The sequence below is a fragment of the Emys orbicularis genome, chromosome 5 (genome assembly GCF_028017835.1).
Source record: "Emys orbicularis isolate rEmyOrb1 chromosome 5, rEmyOrb1.hap1, whole genome shotgun sequence".
NCBI lineage: Eukaryota > Metazoa > Chordata > Testudines > Emydidae > Emys > Emys orbicularis.
Window position 1 is genome coordinate 66,436,919 of NC_088687.1, and position 20,776 is coordinate 66,457,694.

The window sequence follows — 20,776 nt, forward strand, 5'->3', positions numbered from 1 at the left end:
GTTGTCCGTAACTGAAATGTTCCGTAACTGAACAAAATTCAGCTCCAGCTCCAGTAGTTCACACTCTGGGCCAGGTTCCATAGGCAGCTTCCTTGCAGGCAGCTTCTTTCCCTGCTGGGGCAAGCTTGTCCCCCGACTGTGGCGGGGTGTGAGGGGTGGTGGTGGTGAAAACAGTGCATCTCCTTCCCAGCGGGGGGATTGGGGGTGGTGAAAACAGCAACCCTCCTCCCAAGGGGGGTGTGTGAAAACAGCACCCATGGCTTACATGAAAGCATCGCAGATCCCAGTGCTGCTCTTGCTCTGGCTGCCTTGAGCTGGCAGTGAGGGCTCACAGCTTCGCCTGTGAATCTGTAAGTGGGTGGGGGTGGGGGTAGAGGTGGGGACAGACAGCCCAGATGTGCCTACCTTTAAGATGCAATTCAGGCATAGTACTGTATTTGCTTTTTTTTTGGTCTCCGCTGCTGCCTGATTGGTTACTTCTGGTTTCACATGGTTTCTGGTTGACCAGTCAGTCTGTAACTCTGGTGTTCGTATCTTTGAGGATCTACTGTAATTTATCTTCTTCCTTGCCTGCATGACATCACAAGATTGAGGCAATATCACTGGAGGATGATGTGCAAAGCACAGAAATAAGGAAAATAGGTAGTATATTTAACAGAATGCATTTATGTATTTCCTCAGTATAGATAACTTATTAGACTTTTGTATTGGTTCCAAAAATAAAGTCCATTTGCAGCTGTTCTGCCCTTGCACTTTGTAAGGTCAGGAAAATAAGTTGGAGAAATGAAAAAGTAGGCAGTGGAAATTTCGTTAGCTGAAAATTTGTAGGTTTTGCTTTTGCCATTTTGCTGCTGTTTGATTCAGCATGAGACAGTGAGATTAGACTTTATTACGGCACTCTTTAGTTGCTCTTGATTGAAATGGGGAAGGAGTTTGAATGGGCTTACCAGAACATGTTGAAGAATCACTGTCAGGAAAGTCATGTCTGAGTGAATAAGCGAAGTTCTAGATTGGATCCAGTCTCACTTGAACAAAAATTAAAAGATGGTAGGATTTCTGTCTCAGATCAGCTCTTAAATACCAACATACTTTGAAGACCTAGATGCCATGCTTTATGATTTTAAATTTTATTTTTAATTACATTGATGCAAATGAAAAAAACACTTATGCATATACTATATGTGATACTTTATAGGAATTTATTTGGTATATTTTGTGCCACAGAGTTAGTGATGTAAAACATAAAGAAATCCCTTTGGTACGTAGAGCTTGGTTGACAAATTAAAAGAACAAGTTTCTTTAAGATCCTTGCTTTGAGCAAAATATTATTTTTTTTGCTTTATCCTGCTGACCTTATAGCAGGAAATTTGATTACTATGTTTTAGCTAACCCTATGCTACACTACTAATGAACTATTGTACTGGCACTCAATTCATTTGTGTATTTGAAGGTTTCTTGTTCTTTTGGGATTATCAAAAGGGCTTCAGTGCTGTTTCTTACAAAGCTGTTAGGTGTGAAATAGCTTGTTGTGCTGAAATACCATCTTTTTGTAACAATAAAGATATATTTTTATCTTTCTAGGAGCCCAGTCCTCCTCTCTTTTGAAATCAATGGTAAAACTCCCCACGACTTAGGTGGGGTAAAAATTGAGCCCTAACTGCACAGTAATAGTAGGGAAATTCATTCCAATGTTAACTACGGTAGTTCAATTTCTTACTAGAATGTGAGGGGGCATACTTCATCATTGATACAATATGTTGGTTTAATAGTCCTTCTTAATAGTCTTAAATATGAATGATCATATGACATAAATCAGGATTCTGATCTTAAGTATGGCCCTTAAAAATTAATGTAGTTTTCTAGACAGTTTTTTTTTTTTTTTTTTAAGAGGATCGGAATAGAACAGTGTAGGAGAGGTATTCTAGTAATAGCTTCAGATAGATTAATAAACTCTTGCATATTTAACTAACCAGTGTAATGCTTAAGGTTGATCTTAAAATGGGGATTTTGGTGTCTTTGCATGTATTATAGTCAGAGCTGGCTGCCTATAGTTAGGGATGCACAACAAAGCATTTTCCCTTATAATACTTTATTTTTGGTGGCTTATAACTTTGCCAAACTTTAACCATTTGGGCTGAAATTTTTCATGCTTTGTATTTGCTTGAGATTTTTAAAAAAAAACTTCAGCAAAAACAGCCATTTCCATTAATAAGATTAGGAAAAATTAGATAGGTTTACCAAAGTAAAATTTTTCTGATCATTTTTGTAGGTGTTCTAGTGCCCATGTGCCAGAATTGGGGCTGCTTTGTAATAATTTATGAAAACTGTGTTGATGTTTGCTTAGTGTCTGAATATGTTGGTTTAGATTAATAGGGTCTGTAAGAAAACACAAGCAGACAGGAAAAAGAATGTCTCAAGATAAGCCACATGTTCACAAACACTTGAGGGTTCTTAGGAGACAATGCCTGGACAGGAAAGGGCCTGTGAATGCCCAAGAGGAAAGAGAATTGTAGCAGGGTTTAAAAAGGGACTCTCAAGAGGGGGGTTGGTTGGGGGAACTGAGCTGACAAAGGTACCTGCTGGGGTGTCTGAAGAAGTTGGGTGTTCCTAGGTTACCATCATGGAATGGTAAGCCTTTAGGTAAGATAGATATTCATATAGACTGCTTTTGTTCTAAAATCCTTTTTTTCTACATGCTTTGTTCCCACTGCTAAAAGAAACAATACTTTGGTTTTAGAAGATTGTTCTGTAAACTATGGTTTCAATCTCTTGAAAGGAAGACCCTCATGTCCCAATCCCCAGGTGCAGGGTAAACACAGCTGGTGTACAGGGCGCTGTAGCCTAGGGTTTGATCTAAGAGTGGGAGAATTGCAGAATTATAACCTGGAATAGGTAAAGGCATGAGGCCTGACACCTGAAGGGGTTGCACCCAGAGACCAGAAAGGGATAGAGGTGCAGCTGGGCCTGTAACCATGATGGTCTAGTACATCCATGATTTGGAGCATGAACATAAGCCGGGGGCGGGGAGGTAGTGCAAGGATCAGACCGATATCTTTTGCTGTCCCCATGAAAATCTGTTCAGATTGGAACAAGTTGTAAGATTGAAAATTGCCATTTGAACATAATCAATAAAGCTTTTAGTAACTAGCTGCTGACAGTCTTTGGAAAAATTCCTAGTGCACTGAACATGCTCTTCAACCCACTGAGCTTGAGCTCCAGTTGCGATGGCCGCAGTTGCGATTCCATTGGCCTATGGGAAGGAGTGGTGGGTAGGGAGTCATACATTCTAGTCTCTGCTCTTTCACTAAAGGTTTTTAATAATTATATAAACTTCTCAGTCCTTATTAGTGAGCCAGCCCTTCTACCCCTTAGGCATTAGACAAATATCATTCCCTCCCTCTCCCTCAGTTTTGCAAATGAGAGTTCACACAAGGCCACTTTGAGCAGAGCTGGGAACAGATCAGAGTTTCTATGTCTCATCCTCAGCAACACTTTCAGAATAAATAAATCAAACCTGTGTACTTTACTGTACTCTCTCTAACCAGAACCACTCCCCTCCAAAGCCAGAAATAGAACCCAGGAATCCTGACATTCAACAGCTAGTCTAGCAAATTGTTTTGTAAACCAGTGGCTCTCAACCTTTCCAAACTACTGTACCCCTTTCGGGGCTACGCAAGGCAAATCAGACTCCTAAGTTTCACCTCACTTAAACTACTTGCTTACAAAATCAGACATAAAAATACAGAAGTGTCACAGCACACTAATACTGAAAAATTGCGTACTTTGTTATTTTTACCATATAATTATAAAATAAATCCACTGGAATATAAATATTGTACTTGCATTTCAGTGTATACTATATATAGTAATATAAACAAGTCATTGTCTGTCTGAAATTTTAGTTTATACTGACTTTGCTAGTGCTTTTGTTATAGCCTGTTGTAAAGCTAGGCAAATATCTAGACGAGTTGATGTACCCCAGGAGACCTTGGTGTACCCCGAGGGTACGTTAACCCCTGGTTAAGAACTACTGGTGTAAACCACTGCCAAAATGTATGTTACATCTAGCCCTGTTTGTTGAGCCACATAGAAGATAACAGCCTAGAGGTTTGCTTTGGGTCTAAAGGTCCTGGGTTCAAGCACTTGTTAATGACCCCTGTGGTGTCGGTAGGAGTCTATATGATGGAATTTGGGTTTTTTCTTTTTCTAAAGCCTAGGAAATCAAATACAGAAAACTACATTTAAAAATGTTATGGGTTGCAAATTCAAGCATTCAGTGATTAGGGACACCAGGTTTAAGGTTGCCCGGGCAACCTTAATTTATCTGCCTTGTATGTATGCATTATGACAGTCTTTAATTACATGATTATATACTATTTGTTCTGCAGGACTCCTGCTTCATTCAGCACACAGGATAGACTATGAATAAGGTTAAGGACCAAGGATATGTTCTCTTGTATTTAATAAACTGGAATAGAACCCAGGAGAGCTGTGTTCTATTACAGATTCTGCCATAGGCTTCCTATATAATATTAGGCAAGACATTTTAATATTAAAAGAATAAGAGTTACATGACTCGCTGATCCAACTACACTGTAAATATCTCAAGCTTTTAAAAACGTGACCAGTCTAAATGCTTGTGATATTTGCTAATGTTTACTTAGTTCTCGAGCTTTGGGAGTAGCACATACATGTAAAGTTTAAACAGGAGGAAAAGATTTGATGTATAATTGTATGGAAAAAAATGTTTAAACTGGAGGTGTGGGTATTAACGGATTAGATAGATGTAGGGAATGGGGGTTATAGATGTATTGCTGCCAGTCTTAGGATGGATGGGGTTCCTGTGACATCCATGGGCACCCTCTAACACATTGAGTTTTGGAAGAGTTAAGGGAAGTGATGCCTCTTTAGATTAGCCCTGATTCCTGTCTTGAGGAGTCAAGGGCCTTTTTCTGCATTTTAGCTAGGACTATATGGAATGAGGGAAAGTCCCTGTTCAGATCCCAGGGAAATGCCACCATCACCACACATAAAAAGAATAAAGGATCAGAATAAAAGAATAGCGGGATTAGAAAAGGGATATCATAAAGGAACACTATGCCCAATTACAAAGAAAGCAAACTTAAAGAAATTAAAAATGCATTCACTTCTAATAGGTAAGAATGCAAAGCATATTCCTCAACAATGCAGACTTTATGGCACTGTAATATGCCTCACTAATGCAATTACCTTGCTTTTAAACTCAAATGTTCTGTCTGCTAATTTCAGTGCATTTAATTTCAGTAAATTGATGCCAATATAGTCATATACTTAAAGATGACTTTCCAATTTGATTTTTATATAATACTTCAGCCATTATAGTTTTGTATCAAAATGAATCTAAGAACATGATTTGTCAGCCCACGTGCACTTTATATCAATCACAAGAAATGAGGTTAGTATGAAAAGACCACTGTCAGTCTCTTCAAGACCCCAACAGCTTCAATTTCATATTCCTCATAATCTTAACAAATTTCTAATATATTTTATTTATTCATTTATTTATTTATATATTTTAATATAGATTCTTTCACTAAAAATCCTTACATCAGGTGTGAGTGTTCATTCCAGAATGCTGATTTCATATGTGGTTCCTCCATTCTCACTGAGTTTATTTGCAGAAGATGAGTAAATACGTTGCCAGGGCTGTGCAGATGAAGCAAGAATACAGTGAGGGATTTGGGAAGGTGCAAGGGTAAAGAGAATATGGATCAGGAAAGTGTTATGTTCACAGCATACACACAGAAAAAACCATAATACTCTTGCTGGAAGGTTACAACATAACACTACTTTATTTCTTAGCATTCAGAGCTGTAATGCTCAATAACCGCAAAACAAAGACAAAGCAGGCTGCTCCCTGAAACAGACACAAACTCACCCCACCTTACTCTAGGCAGGTTCTCTGCAGACTGCTGCTAATCCCAGATCACACACTTCCTTACAGAGCCTCCTAGCGGGCAAGCAGGACCAGGAAGAGCACTGGGGAATTTAAAGTGATAGCTTACAGTTTTAACAGTTTTCAGGGGTTTAATGCCCACACTTTTGTACATGAATACATATTTGTATAAATGTCTATATAACATCTGAAACTTAAAAATTTAAAATGATTTAAAGGTTATGTCTATTTGCAAAGGAGTGAGGGTTGGTCTATAATGCTGTAGAACCTTCAGGCTCTTTTAGCAGGAAGAATATTTATGCCTAATAATTTTTTTTTTTTTAAAGAATCAATATTTAATTTTAAAACATTCTTCTGTTTTTTCCTAGCTTTTTAAATGACATTTCATGGTGATATCATCCCAAATTTGCAGAGATTGTCAAGATAAAATATATTCAACTTACTCTAACATAAATAATCAAATGCTAAATGTGTATATATAATATTAAAATTACTCGTTTCTGAAGTGTATGTATGTACTGTATAAGTGAGTGTGTATCTTTAAGAGTGAGACATAAACTCACAAAAACGAGGAAATTCTGGGTTGCGATGCCATTCGCCCAGAAAGCAAAGGATTTCTGAGACTAGTACAGCTTTAACTAACCCTGCTTTGTCTAGAAATTGCAATACAATGGTCCTCTGTGGAGATGCCAAGGAACAATAGGTGAATATACATACATACATACATACAGGACTGTTCCATGTGTGCTGCAGTTTCCAGGAAATCATGGCCTGTTAGCCTCAGAATTGGTTAACAGGATATACTTCTGTCTTTTTACTATTTTAAGGTATTTCTGTTTTTTAATCAGGATGTAAAAAATTATCATTTTATTCCATAGAATATACAGGTGATGGATTAAATAGGTAATGTAAATCAGAATGTGTCTGTTAGAACAGAGATTGTTCTTTCTTCCTGTTAATGGCATGCAATTGCAAATTAATGCAAAGCAGTTCAGAATTGTATGCAGTGTGCTGTTTATCCAAGTTTCAGCTTCTGTCTGAGGATGTCTATTTTTGTATATTACATCATCTCTGCTGCAGAACTTGTGTATCCATTGGGATTTGCCGTTCTTTCATTCCCCTTGGAAAGAGAGCTTGTACTGATGTCATAATTGAACCCATCTTTGGTTGCATTTGGAAATTCAAAGTAGAGTACTGTGTATCAAGTCATACAGTGTTTCAGGCAATTTAGATGTCAGTAATAATACTGCCAGTTTGGGTTCTGTTTTCAATTTGTGAATATTGACAATGCTCTGTTTGTAAACATGTAAGAACTTTCTCAAGAAAAATATATATTTACCACAATAGGGATGAGTTTTTATCATCATTGGCTTATCAGGTGGATTTCTTTTTTACTATTACAATGTATAATTTTGCCTAGCTGACATGGGGCTATTGATGTAGCATTAAATGCTAGGTTTATCTTTAAAACTAAAATGTATGCTCACTTTTTCAACAGAAAAATCAAGTTCTCATGCATAACTCTGGTTTCCTAAGCTGATCATTCCCAGTGAAAAAATAGCTAGAATTTCTGCTATTTATCTTTAGGTGCAAGGAATATTTAAAAATTGTAATTGCGGTGTTTTCTTTTGTTGTTTTTAAACAATTAGTATAGAATGTCTACCTTCAGGTTAAGGTTATACAGTATCAAACAATTAATACCATACATGTGTATTAGTACTGGGGGGTGGGGGCCTATGTGTGGATAGACTTGGTTTTTTTTATCTTGCTTGCACAGCTCTTTAAAAGACGCAGACTTTGTTAGGATAGAAAGATAATAAATATCCAGGTCCTTTTAATACTTGCTCTCTCTTTAAATATTGTTAATAAGGGTGCCAATCCTACGGTGGTTTTTGAGTTATTTTGAATCTTCTTAAATTGCCATTTTACAGAAAGAATTTACTTAAAAGGGTAGAGTTCAAAGCTCTTGTAAATATTTGTTTTAATTAAGCATTTAAATTAAGCATCACTAACAAAATATACAATTAAAAATGCACGAGCCATCACATTTCAGAACAGTGTATTAGAAAACCTATTCCTCCTTCACCTACTACCAAGACTTACGGCATATCCACACTGCGGGAGGGCATTGCTGCAGCTATGTTGCTGTAGTGCCATGACATAGGGGTTTTCCATTGCTGTAGTTAATCCAACTCCCCAAGCAGAGTAGCTAAGTTAATGGAAGAATTATTTTGTCAGCTTACCCATTTCCACACCTCTGACTGACATAGCTATGTCTGTCTTTGTCTGTCTAAGGGCTTGTCTTCACTATGGGGTTAAGTTGACCTAAGATACGTGAATAATGTAGCTGGAGTCAACGTATCTTAGGTCGACTTACCCCTGGTGTCTCCACTGCACTGCATCGATGGGAGAAGCTCTCTGGTCAACTTCCCTTACTCTTCTCGGAAAGCTGGAGTACCGGGGTCGAGCGGAAAGCGCTCTGCTGTCGATTTAGCAGCTCTTCACTAGATTTGCTAAATCGATCCCTGCTGCATCGATTGCAGCAGTGACGATCTCTCCGTAGTGAAGACCCAGCCCTAAGTTTTAAGTGTAGATCTTGGCTCAAGCTCAGCATATATGATACTTTTCTTCCCAAGTTTCAAAGTTTTAACAATGGTTGAGAACAGTGGCGCCTTGCAGTACTTGCAACAGTCAAATACTTCAGAGGAAAATCATTATTATCTAACTCTGTTGTGCCTACTTAGTATTAGCAGTTAATGGCAATACCTAAAGGGCTCAACTATGATCAGGGTCCTGTATTGTTAGGTGCTGTGCAAACACATAGTGAGATGGTCCCTGAAGAATTCACAGTCTGAACTGGCAAGACACACAAAAGGCAGAAGGTGAAACAGAAGCACAGAGAGGTGATGTAACTAGCCCGAGGTCAGCTAATAGATTAGTGGCTGAGCCAGGATCACAACCTAGAACTCCAGCTCCCAGTCAAATGGCCTATCAAATACACTGCACTGTCACAAGCATATTCCATGTATTTGGGCTAAATATGCCAGTATTTCATGTGCTTCCTTGTATTTTTTCTGGCGTTCTTGTTGTTGTTATTCTGAAGGAATTATTTAAAAAGTTCATAAAAAATTAAACATAGGGAAATCCTTACAATCAACTGCTTTGGTGCCAGTCGTCCAGAGCGTGTCTGACTTGAAGCAATGTAAAAGAAGTTGTCTAAGGTTTATTCAGGATGGATCCTTAAGGTTGTTGATAGCAGGATAGTTTATCATTTGTGATGAACTACTGCACGCAGTGAGTCCTTGCAGAACATGAATAGGAATTAGATTAATTTTAGTGGGATATAGTTGCATCTCTTTTATTTAGAAGGTCTACTTGATTAGAAGTGGTATTTAAGGGTGAATCACAGGTGTTCAAAAACACTTGTTTGTAAGATTCCAAAAGAGGAAATACAGCTGTTTAAACATGTAATTAGCATTGTATTTTAACAAAATTTTAAAGTCCTTAGGATGTCTGCAACTCAGAGAGCTGCTTCCTCTGGCTGAGTGACATCACATCTACTATTAAACATGGATACACATTCCATTATAAACCTTTGTTTCCTAACTGTCTTAACTTGGTAAAATTTTGGACAGAAATTCATCTTGTCCACAAGTGCATATTTAGTGTAAGTGTTGAACAAAAATCAGTTACCATTTGAGTTATTTATCCATAAATAAAGATGTAAAGTAAAATTTCTGAGTGCCTAAGTCAGTTTTGTAAATAAGATTTAGGCATTTTCAAAAATTTTACTTAATGTCCCCTTTAGGAGGGGAAAAAAGAATTAAATCTACATATAGCTTTCAATGTAGAAATAGCCTTAGTGTAAAGAAATTGTTACTAACAGAAATGTTGAGATTGAAAACAAAAATTAAAATGTAGTATTGCAGTGTGCACGGTCAGTATATTTTCAATTGCTTAGAACTTTATTTGTAAATCAAACTTCTACGAATATATTGCAGGCACTTGTTATCAATGTGGACCAAGTCTATGACATGTATGAAGTTTGTAAACTTCACCCATGTGTATCAGAGCACTAATAACTTCTAATTTTTCAAAAGGCTTATACGTATCTTGTACTACCACAAAATTAAAAATAATTCTCATGAATTTGTTGAAACTCATTTTAATCCATCTCTCTGAAGCTGGTTAAGATGACCACATAAAAAGAATAAAATATGGATTGTAGTTAAGTGTCAGGTGTAGCTATTTGTAGTAGTATATTTGAGTTACCTATGTTCATAGATTTCTGTTTTGTTCATCTAGAAATTGTCTTTTTTCTGGCTAAACTTTCAGAGAGATTCAGTACAATTTTATTGCTGCTTGGCACAAAACCAGCACAACCAATAGTGCTGTCTATATCAATGAACATAGCAGAAATGTGAAAACTAGAGTATACTGGACTAAAAATAATTTGATAAAATTCCAATTTATATTTTTAATTTTTATTATATCTCACTAGTTTTTTCACCTCCCCAAGTTACCTAGTGAGTTTTGAAAGATCTGGAAATATCCATGACAATAGAGGAAAGATACTTAAAGTTAGCATACCAGTAACCACACTGACAATAAATAACAGAAAACAAAATGGTGTAGAATTAAAATTAGATAATCACAATTTCTATGTTTGGTAGGACTAAGATTTTACTTGATTTTTTTTCACTGATAGATTATAGATTTTGCAAAGCATTTTAGTATTCTTTTAAATAAGTTAAAATTGTTAATATAGCATAACTATATTTTCTTACTGATGTTTGAGCTCATTGACCTTGTTACTGGAGGGGGCAATCCAGTGAAGAGCTGTCACCATTTGCCCTGCAACCCTGGATACCTTTACAATGTTCTGCTGGTGAAGCTCTCTGCCTGGTATGCTCATAACCAGCCTATGAGCAAGCAGGTCACACCCTGAAGCGTCCGTGTGCTGAACAGCCCAGCTTCAGCAGCTCTTACCCCAGCAGCCTGTCTATAGCCCCACTCTTGCTTCCATCAGCCTTGTCTACGACTAGCAAGGTGATTCCAACGCACTCTCAGTCCTGAATTTTACCAAAACCATGTGTTCTGCAATGTCCAGCCCTCTCTTGGACAGTTCAGGGAAATAATAAGGTTAATTTGTTCCTCTAAAGAGACAAAAGTGCATTACAGCTTATTAACTTAACTGGGGTAACTACACCCTTCCATTTAAACACAACACTGAGTTGGTTGGGGTAGGTAATAAGAGTTTCAGATACCTCTCTTCTTAGCCAAAATCCTACTAGGCATACGCAAATGTTTGAAACAGTGTCCCATTTACTAAAATTTGGGATAAGAGAGAACAAGTCTCCAAGGATGACCAGAGACGACAAACACACTCTCCTTTTCCCACCTAATTCTGAAAGAACATTTTGGTAGCCCATAAGGTCATTTCCTCTCTGTCTTGGTGGTCTCAAATGGAAAGGTTGAAGTCTGAACTTTCTCAAAACCATCAGGCTCACAGTCATAAAGGAAGCCATCTTGTCTGGGTGATGAGCCTATGGTGCCCAGTAATTAACACCAATACTCTGGTCCAAGGGAGCAGTGAAGAGCATAAATTGGCTAGAGTTCAGGGCAATCCACCTGGTTCTCAAAAATATCCTACTACTGTATCCTCATGACAACAGTCAACTGGTACAACTGTAGTGTACATGAACAAGCAAGGAGGTACACAGCCATCCACGCTCAACAAGGAAATTCTTATGCATGGGGTAGAGAAGAAGCTAAAATTCATTTGGGCACTTCTACATCTCTGGAGAACTCAATTCCATAGCAGGTAAGTAGAAGACAAGATGAGGACCCAATGGAGTGGGTGTTCTATCCCATGTTCTTTCAAGCTAACAACATGGAGATTTGGGTCTCCGTTACTGAGCCTTCTCCCTTATCCTTCTGCCCAAAGAGGAATGCCAAATTCTTTTCAAGACACAGAAATCAGGGTTCTTCAGTCTTATAATGTCCTCTATCAATCTTGGCCTCAGAGGGTCATGTATGCCTTCCTTCCCACACCACATACCCTGCTGTTTTTCACAGTTAGAAAGCAGGAGAAGGCACAGTAATCCTAGTATTTTTATGCTGTCATTGAGCTCCTTGTTTCCAATCTGATTAATACATTCTTGTAACTACTTTCCACCTACCAAGATGAGAGAACCTGGTAAATAATGGGATGACCTCATAGCCATCCAGACTCAAGAGACTCCAATTATCTGTTTGGCTATGGAAAGGAGACAGTTAAAGCAACAAAGCTCTTCCTGCACAGTAATTACTGACATCCAGAAAATAGCCATCCACTTCAGAATGAACTAGTCAAGGAAAGATTTCGTTATAGGTGCACAGAGCTAGTATAGAGAAGCAATCTGCTTGTATGGTGGAAGAAAATATTGCGAAGAAATAGTTTCTTTTTCAGAGGGGTTATTGTAAGATAATGGTTGAAGGGAAAATTATTTTTAAAACTCTAATCATTGTGCCTTTATGGCCAGAAATATAAATCCAAAATTATTATTACATTTTTAGTGTTTAATAGTAATAATAAAAACAGATCTATATTTCCTTTAAAACCAATAATGTTAATAATACAGTATTAAACTATATCTAGATTTATGTAGATGGTAAAAATTTGCTTTTATGGAAAATGTATATAAAATTAAAATCAGAATACATGAAATTTTTACATAAATGACTGAATAGCATAGAGGATATATCAAATATTAATGGCATAGGTTTTAGATAATCTTTTAAAATAAAATTTTAGACTGTGGAACCATGATATATGAATTATAGGAGTGCAAAACAGTGAATGGAAAAAAGTTCACTAGTGCAAAAACACACTTATTTGGAATAAACCATATTTAAAAATAAAATACAAAAGTGTTTTTGCATGCTGAGTCTTTGTGGCAAGGTTTTATCTAAAGTAGGTTTTTCCAGCTAAATTATAAATCCTGAAAATGGGACACAAACACTCATTACAAAGAGTGCCACAAGCAGTTCCACAGTTGCTTCATATTTTTGTTCTAAAGCAATTGTCAACTGTCAGAAATGAAGACTTGATGATGGTTTTAGAATACTTTTTGTACGCTTTGCACCTTGCTGATGTTTTGAGGAATATGACATGCAATGATAAGAATGTTTTCTCTACTAAAAACTGAGAGCTGAGTACACAAGGTGACAAATTGGTTTGTAATCAAAGGGAAGATTGGCAGACCACAATGCATCAAGCCCAGCTGAGGCACCAGTCTGACTGTACTCCGGCCTTGTCATTATATTAAAGATCCGGATTATAGATTCATCTGCAGTAATAGCTCAACATAAGGGCATTTGTTCAAACATTCTGTAACATTAGTAAATGGGTTATCAAAATAGCAGACATTACAATGGAGTAAGTGTAGCTTTGGTGTTTCCAGGATATTAATTGATTGCAATGAGCTTCATTAATTTAACAATGCCACTGCCTGTCTGTTTTAAAAGGTGAAGTGGTGATATTTATCATGTTTAATCCTTTGTTTTGACTGAAGTAATAACATTCTAACAAGAAAAACTCTGTGGTGAATTTAATAAGTCGTTTGTTTAAGAGCAGGTTAGACAAACACCTGCCAGGAATGGTCTAGATAATTAGTCCTGCCTCAAGTGCAGGGGACTGGACTAAATGACCTCGAGAGGTCCCTTCCAGTTCTATGATTCTATGATTCTATTTATTCTTCTTCGAGTGATTACTCATGTTGATTCCAAGTAGGGGTGTGTGTGCCACGTGGACAGTCACCGGAAGGTTTTTCCCCTAGCGGTACCCGTCAGGTCAGCTGTGGAGCCCCCCTGTGGCACCTTCATGGCAGTGTATATAGGTTCCTGTCGACCCGCTGCCTTTTCAGTTCCTTCTTACCACCAGTGACAGTCATTGGAGCAGCCCTCCCTTGCTAACAGCAAACGATGCCCTAGCGGACTTTTTCTCTGGGACACCCTGATCCGACTCAGTTGGCACCGTTGACTCCGGCCTCACGGGGAGGTCCGCCGAGTCTGGTTCTAGTGGACTCCCCGGTGTGGAAGTGTCAGGAGGAGGATATAAACCTTCTATCTACACCGGATGCATTTGAGGCGGTTAGGGACCTCATAGCAATGACAGCGCAGTCCCCCGCATCTGCACCCGCAACGACACCAGCGCTGCAAAGAGGCACCATGTCCTCTAGGTCGGAGTCTTTGTTGGACTTGGAGGTGGAGTCATACACCTCTAGGCGAAGCTGGCACCGCTCAAGGCAGGAGGAAGGACAGCTGCTACCCATGATGTCTTGGCCTCTGTAGTGGCAGGCGCCAGCTCAATGGCTCTTCTGAACCCCGTGGGCCTACCACCATGCCCAAGGGCCAGGGTCCAGATTCTTGTTGGTGGTTTCGAAGGCATGGGTCCCTCCATCATCGACATCGGTAGCCCGGGATCCTCCGCTAGGGTAGGAGATGGCTATGCAGGTCGGCACAGAGTCTGATGTGGGACTTGGCACCGGGGCCGGTACTGAGATGGGCACAGGCCCAGGAACCAGCACTACTCCCAGCACCGCTCAGGGTGTTTTGGCACAAGGGGATCCCTGCGAACCAGTGGCAGGAAGACCTGGTGTCCCTGGGGGCATCTTCCAAATCTTCCCCGGATGAAGGAGTGGCGGGCACTTGCACCACACTACCTGCCATGGACAACAGGACACACCAAGAGTTGCTCAGGAGGGTGTCTCAAAACTTAAGCAAGCAGGCAGAGGAGATCTCAGAGGAGACCGACCCTATGGTTGACACTCTAGACCCTGAACTTCCTTTGAGTGTGGCTTTGCCCCTCATGAAGACTGCCTATAATACCACTAAGGTGTTGTGGCAAACGCCTGTCTCTCCCCCCCCCCCCCATGGCGAAAGGGGTAGAGAGGAAATACTTTGTGCCCTCTAAGGGGTACGAGCACCTATGGACTCATCATCAGCCGGGTACTCTGGTAGTGAAGGCGGCCAACTAGGAAGAAAGGCAGGGCCAACTGGGTCCGATTCCTAAATCTAAAGAGGCGAAGAAGCTGGATCTCTTCGGTAGGAAGGTGTATTTTACCGGGGGCTCCAGCTTCGCATTGCCAACCAGCAGGCAGTCCTAAGTGGCTATAGCTATAATTCCTGGAACATGCTGTCCAAATTTCAGGAACTTCTCGCAGACTTCTGCTTGGAGTTTGCAGCTGTCCTGGAGGAGGGCAGGGTTATTGTGAGGACCTCCTTATAGGCCTCGGTGGACTCAGCAACCTGGATGATGGCAACTGCGATAGCCATGAGATGGAGCTCATGGTTCAAGTGTCGAGACTCCCATTTGAAGTCCAACACACTATCCAGGACTTGCCTTTTGACTGTTCAGGACCCTTCTCGGAGCAAACAGACACTAGGCTCCACAGCGTGAAAGACTTGCAGGCAACCCTGAAGTCCCCTGGGGCTTCATACGCCAGCTCCCCCCCCCCAGCTCCTCCTAGGCAGGACTATAGTAGGAAGCGGTGCAGGAGTAATAGGTGGAGGCCCTCTGTCCTCCTCTAACCAGGACCAAGGCATAGTGAAGCAGCCCTCAGTCTCCAAACCAAACTTTTGAAGGTGTGCCCAGGACACTGCACCAGTTCAGATCCCGGATCCTTCCCCTCCCTTTGTGAATCATCTATCCCATTTCTACCATGCCAGGGCTCAAATCACCTTGACCAATGGGTCTTGAGCACGGAAGAGTTGGGATATTCTCTCCAATTCTATTTCCTCCCACATTCCCACCCACCCTCCCTTTCCCTCTTCAGGGACCCTTCTTATGAGCAACTTCTAGTGCAGGAAGAGCAAACGCTCCTGCAACGCAGGGCAGAAGAGGCGGTCCCTCTGGAGTTCAGGGGCAGGGGGTTCTACTCCCAGTATTTCCTAATCCCAAAGGCCCAGGTTGGGCTCAGGCCTATTTTAGACCTGTGAAACCTAAACAGATTCCGGAAGAAGTTGAAGTTCCGCATGGTCTCCCTGGTTTCCATTATTCCCTCCCTGGATCCGGGGGACTGGTATGCTGCCCTTGACTTGAAGGACATGTACTTTCATGTGTCCATAATCCTGTCCCACAGGTGGTTCCTCCATTTCATGGCCAACAACACCCACTATCAGTTTACTGTCCTCCCCTTCGGCCTCTCGACAGCCCCCCGGGTGTTCTCTAAGTGCATGGTGGTTGTGGCAGCCTTTCTGCGGAAGCGGCAAATGCAAGTATTTCGTACCTAGATGACTGGCTAATCAAGGGCCGCTCCTGGACCCAAGTGGAGACCGACGTGAGCCTGGTGCGGACAACGTTCCACAAGCTCGGCCTTATTTTGAACGTGACAAAGTCAACCATAACCTCCACACAAAGGATAGATTTCCTTGGCGCTCTCCTAGACTCCAGTCAGGACAGGGAATTCCTCCCGGAATCTTGCTTCCTCGCCATGGGTGCCATCATAGAGGATCTCAGAATATTCCCCACTGTTGTGGCGTGAAATTGCCTGAAACTGCTTGGACATATGGCTGCTTGCACATATGTGGTACAGCATGCCAGGCTGCATCTCTGTTCCCTTCAGGCTTGGCTAGCCCGGATATACAGGCCGAACCAAGACCGCCTAGACAGATTGGTCACACTCACTCTTCGAGTCCTCAAGTCCCTCCAGCGGTGGCTTGGCCCGCAAGCAGTATGTGTGGGAATACCCTTCTCTAGGGCTCAACTATCGCTGTCCCTTGTCACAGATGCATCAGCGATGGGATGTGGCGGGAGGGGGGGAGAGGAGGGGCACACCTAGGAAGACTCAGAACCAAAGGTCTCTGGTCCCAGGCAGAAAGTTCGCTGCACATCAACGTCAGGGAGCTGTGTGCAGTTCGCCTCGCTTCCCAGACGTTTCAAACCCATCTACAGGGCAGATGCGTATTGATATTGGCAGAAAATACCACAGCGATGTTCTATATAAACAGATGGGGTGGTGCTCGCTCCTCTCCCCTGTGTCAGGAAGCCCTCAGGCTGTGGAACTTCTGCATCGCCCACTCAATACATCTGGAGATATCATAACTCCCGGGCTTGCAGAACAAAGTGGCTGATCACCTCAGCAGGTCCTTTCATGGCCACGAGTGGTCCCTCCTCCCAGATGTCGCGATCAACATCTTCCAAAGATGGGAATTTCCCCAGATAGATCTGTTCATGACACGGACAACAGGAAGTGTCAGCAGTTCTGTTCCTTCCTGAATCACACCTTGGGTTCGCCTTTCTCCTCCCTTGGAAAGGTCACCTGCTGTATGCATTCCTGCCCTTCCCGCTCGTTCACAAGTTGCTGCTGAAGGTCTGATGAGAGAGAGCATCAATCTTGATAGCACCAGCATGGCCACGTCAGCACTGGTTCACCATACTTCTAAACCTGTCGGTGGACATACCTATAGCTCTGCCCCTAGTCCCGGACTTGATCATGCAGGACTAGGGCCGCCTCTAGCATCCCAATCTAGAGTGTCTCCACCTCACTGCATGGAAATTCCACGGCTGAACCCATTAGAGCTTGCATGCTCAGACTTGGTTATGGAGGTTCTTCTTGGCAACAGAAAGCCATCCACTCGAGCCACTTGTCTGGCTAAGTATCAGAGGGGTAGCCGTGTTAGTCTGAATCTGTAAAAAGCAACAGAGGGTCCTGTGGCACCTTTAAGACTAACAGAAGTGTTGGAGCATAAGCTTTCGTGGGTGAATGCCCACTTCATCAGACGCAAGTAAATGGAAATTTCCAGAGGCAGGTATAAATCAGTATGGAGATAACGAGGTTAGTTCAATCAGAGAGGGTGAGGTGCTCTGCTAGCAGTTGAGGTGTGACCACCAAGGGAGGAGTCTGGTCCTGAAGTTTTTTTGCTGTAAGATGGCTACCTTTACATCTGCTATTGTGTGGCCAGGGAGGTTGAAGTGTTCTCCTACAGGTTTTTGTATATTGCCATTCCTGATATCTGACTTGTGTCCATTTATCCTCTTGCGTAGTGACTGTCCAGTTTGGCCAATGTACATAGCAGAGGGGCATTGCTGGCACATGATGGCATATAGAACATTGGTGGACGTGCAGGTGAATGAGCTGGTGATGTTGTAGCTGATCTGGTTAGGTCCTGTGATGGTGTTGCTGGTGTAGATATGTGGGTAGAGTTGGCACTGAGGTTTGTTGCATGGGTTGGTTCCTGAGTTAGAGTTGTTATGGTATGGTGCGGTGCGTGGTTGCTGGTCACCGGCTCATTCACCTGCACGTCCACCAATGTTATATATGCCATCATGTGTCAGATATCAGGAATGGCAATATACAAAAACCTGTAGAACACTTCAACCTCCCTGGCCATACAATAGCAGATGTAAAGGTAGCCATCTTACAGCAAAAAAACTTCAGGACCAGACTCCAAAGAGAAACTGCTGAGCTCCAGTTCATTTGCAAATTTGACACCATCAGATCAGGATTAAACAAAGACTGTGAATGGCTAGCCAACTACAGAAGCAGTTCCTCCTCCCTTGGTGGTCACACCTCAACTGCTAGCAGAGCACCTCACCCTCCCTGATTGAACTAACCTCGTTATCTCCATACTGATTTATACCTGCCTCTGGAAATTTCCATTACTTGTGTCTGATGAAGTGGGCATTCACCCACGAAAGCTTATGCTCCAATACTTCTGTTAGTCTTAAAGGTGCCACAGGACCCTCTGTTGCTTTTTGTCTGGCTAAGTGGAAGAGGTTCTTGATTTGGTCACTGCAGAAGGACACCTCCTCCATTACAGTCATTGATTCCCTTCATCCTGGACTATTTACTTCACCTAAAACAGCGGGGCTTGGTGGTATCGTCAATAAAGGTGCACCTGGCCGCTATTTTGGCTTTGCATCCTGGCTCAGCTGGACGGTCAGTATTCGTTAACCCCATGGTTGGCCGCTTCCTCAAAGGGCTAGATAGACTGTACCCTCAAGTAAGGCAGCCGATTTCCCCATGGGATCTCAACCTGTTGCTCTGGAGGCTGAAGGGCCCTCCCTTCGATCCCTTAGCAACATGGTCTCTACTTTACCTTTTTTGGGAGGTGGCATTCCTAGTGGCTATAATGTCAGCCAGGAGCATGTCTGAGCTCAAGGCCCTGATGTCCGAGCCCCCTTATACTGTGCTTTATAGAGACAAGGTGCAGTTGTGGCCTCACCCACCTTTACTCCTGAAGGTAGTTTAGCAATTTCACACGAATCAGGACATTTTCTTCCAGTGTTCTTCCCTAAGCCACATGCTAATAGCCAGGAACAGATACTCTATTCCCTGTATGTCAGATGAGCGTTAGCCTTTTACATTGAGCGGACAGAGCCGTTTTGGAAATTGACACAGCTCTTCATTGCGATCACTGAACAGATTAAGGGGCTCCCGGTGTCATCCCAAAGGATCTCTTCATAGTTCACGCTTTGTATCAAGGTGTACTACGACCTAGCAAAGATACTGTCCCCAGCATTAACAGTGCACTCCACAAGAGCGTGAGCTTCATCTGCAGCGTTCCTGGTGCAGGTTCCTATTCAAGACACCTGCAGGGTGGCAACATGGTCATCTATTCACACCTTTATCTCGCGGTACACTATCACTTAGCAGGTTAGAGACGATGCCACATTTGGCAGAGTGGTGCTGCAGTCTGTGACTTGGTAAACTCCAACCCTTTCCTCTGGGGGACTGCTTGGGAGTCACCTACTTGGAATCGATATGAGCAGTCACTCGAAGAAAAAACGGTTACCTACCTTTCGTAACTGTTGTTCTTTGAGATGTGTTGCTCCTGTCCATTCCAAGACCCACCTGCCTCACCTCTTTTGGAGTGTCCAGCAAGAAGGAACAGAAGCAGCGGCAGATCGGCAGGGACCTATATACACCACCATGAAGGTGCGACTCCAGGGGGCTCCACAGCCAGCCCGACGGGTACCGCTAGGGGAAAAACCTTCCTGCGACTATGCACTTGGTGCGCACACATCTACTGGGAATGGACATGAGCAACACATCTCAAAGAACAATAGTTACGAAAGGTAGGTAACTGTTTTTTCAGTGAAGTTTTCTGAGTGTTTAGAGAAAAGTTGTGGGTAAATTTGAAGTAGTCACACAGTTGTTTATGTGAATTCTAAATCCACTACAGCATGTTAGAGGAAAAGGCCCTGTGTGTAGAGCCCTGCATGGATACAAAATGTGTATCCACAGCCTATCTGTGATCCGCAAACATTGTAGATATAAAGTGGATCTCCGCAGATTTGCAGGGCTCCTAAATATGTGGATGGATGTGGATCCAAATTTTAATCTGCAAACATGGTCCACGGATGTGGATATCTGCAGATATAAAGCGGATAGCCGCAGATTTGCAGGGCTCTACCTGTGTGGTATATGAGGCATTTAAACGTGTTCCTTATTGCAGCATTCAAAGCAAATTTCTTTTTTCCCCCCTGCTCCATTTTACTCCTATCAGCCATATCCTAGGAGACAAATTGTTGGGGAAGGTCAGGTGGGAGAGAGAAAAATGGTATAGAAATAGTTTGATATTCCCGTGGGCACCAGGAAATTTGTGTCCAACAAAACAGTTTTTTTTTAAATTAGTTTTTAGACTTGTCCTTTGCCTTTCACTATATTAAAGAGGAAACATTTCCATGCATTCATTTAAGATGATGTACTACTATTGGGTGTTCTGCAGATTTTCAGAATGGGTGAAAAGGATCAAAAAAAACAGGTATCTTGTTAAAGGGATATTCTATTCTAGATTCAGAAAATTTAGTGTGTTGATAATGTCTGCTCCTAACTAACAAGTCTCCTTTTCTTC

The 20,776-nt window shown here is 41.7% G+C and overlaps 1 protein-coding gene across 2 annotated transcripts in view; it reads left to right on the top strand.

Annotated features, from left to right (window-relative positions):
• RAPGEF2 (Rap guanine nucleotide exchange factor 2) overlaps nt 1-20,776 on the top strand; it is a 331,016-nt gene that overhangs the window by 193,643 nt on the left and 116,597 nt on the right. The window lies entirely within an intron of this gene.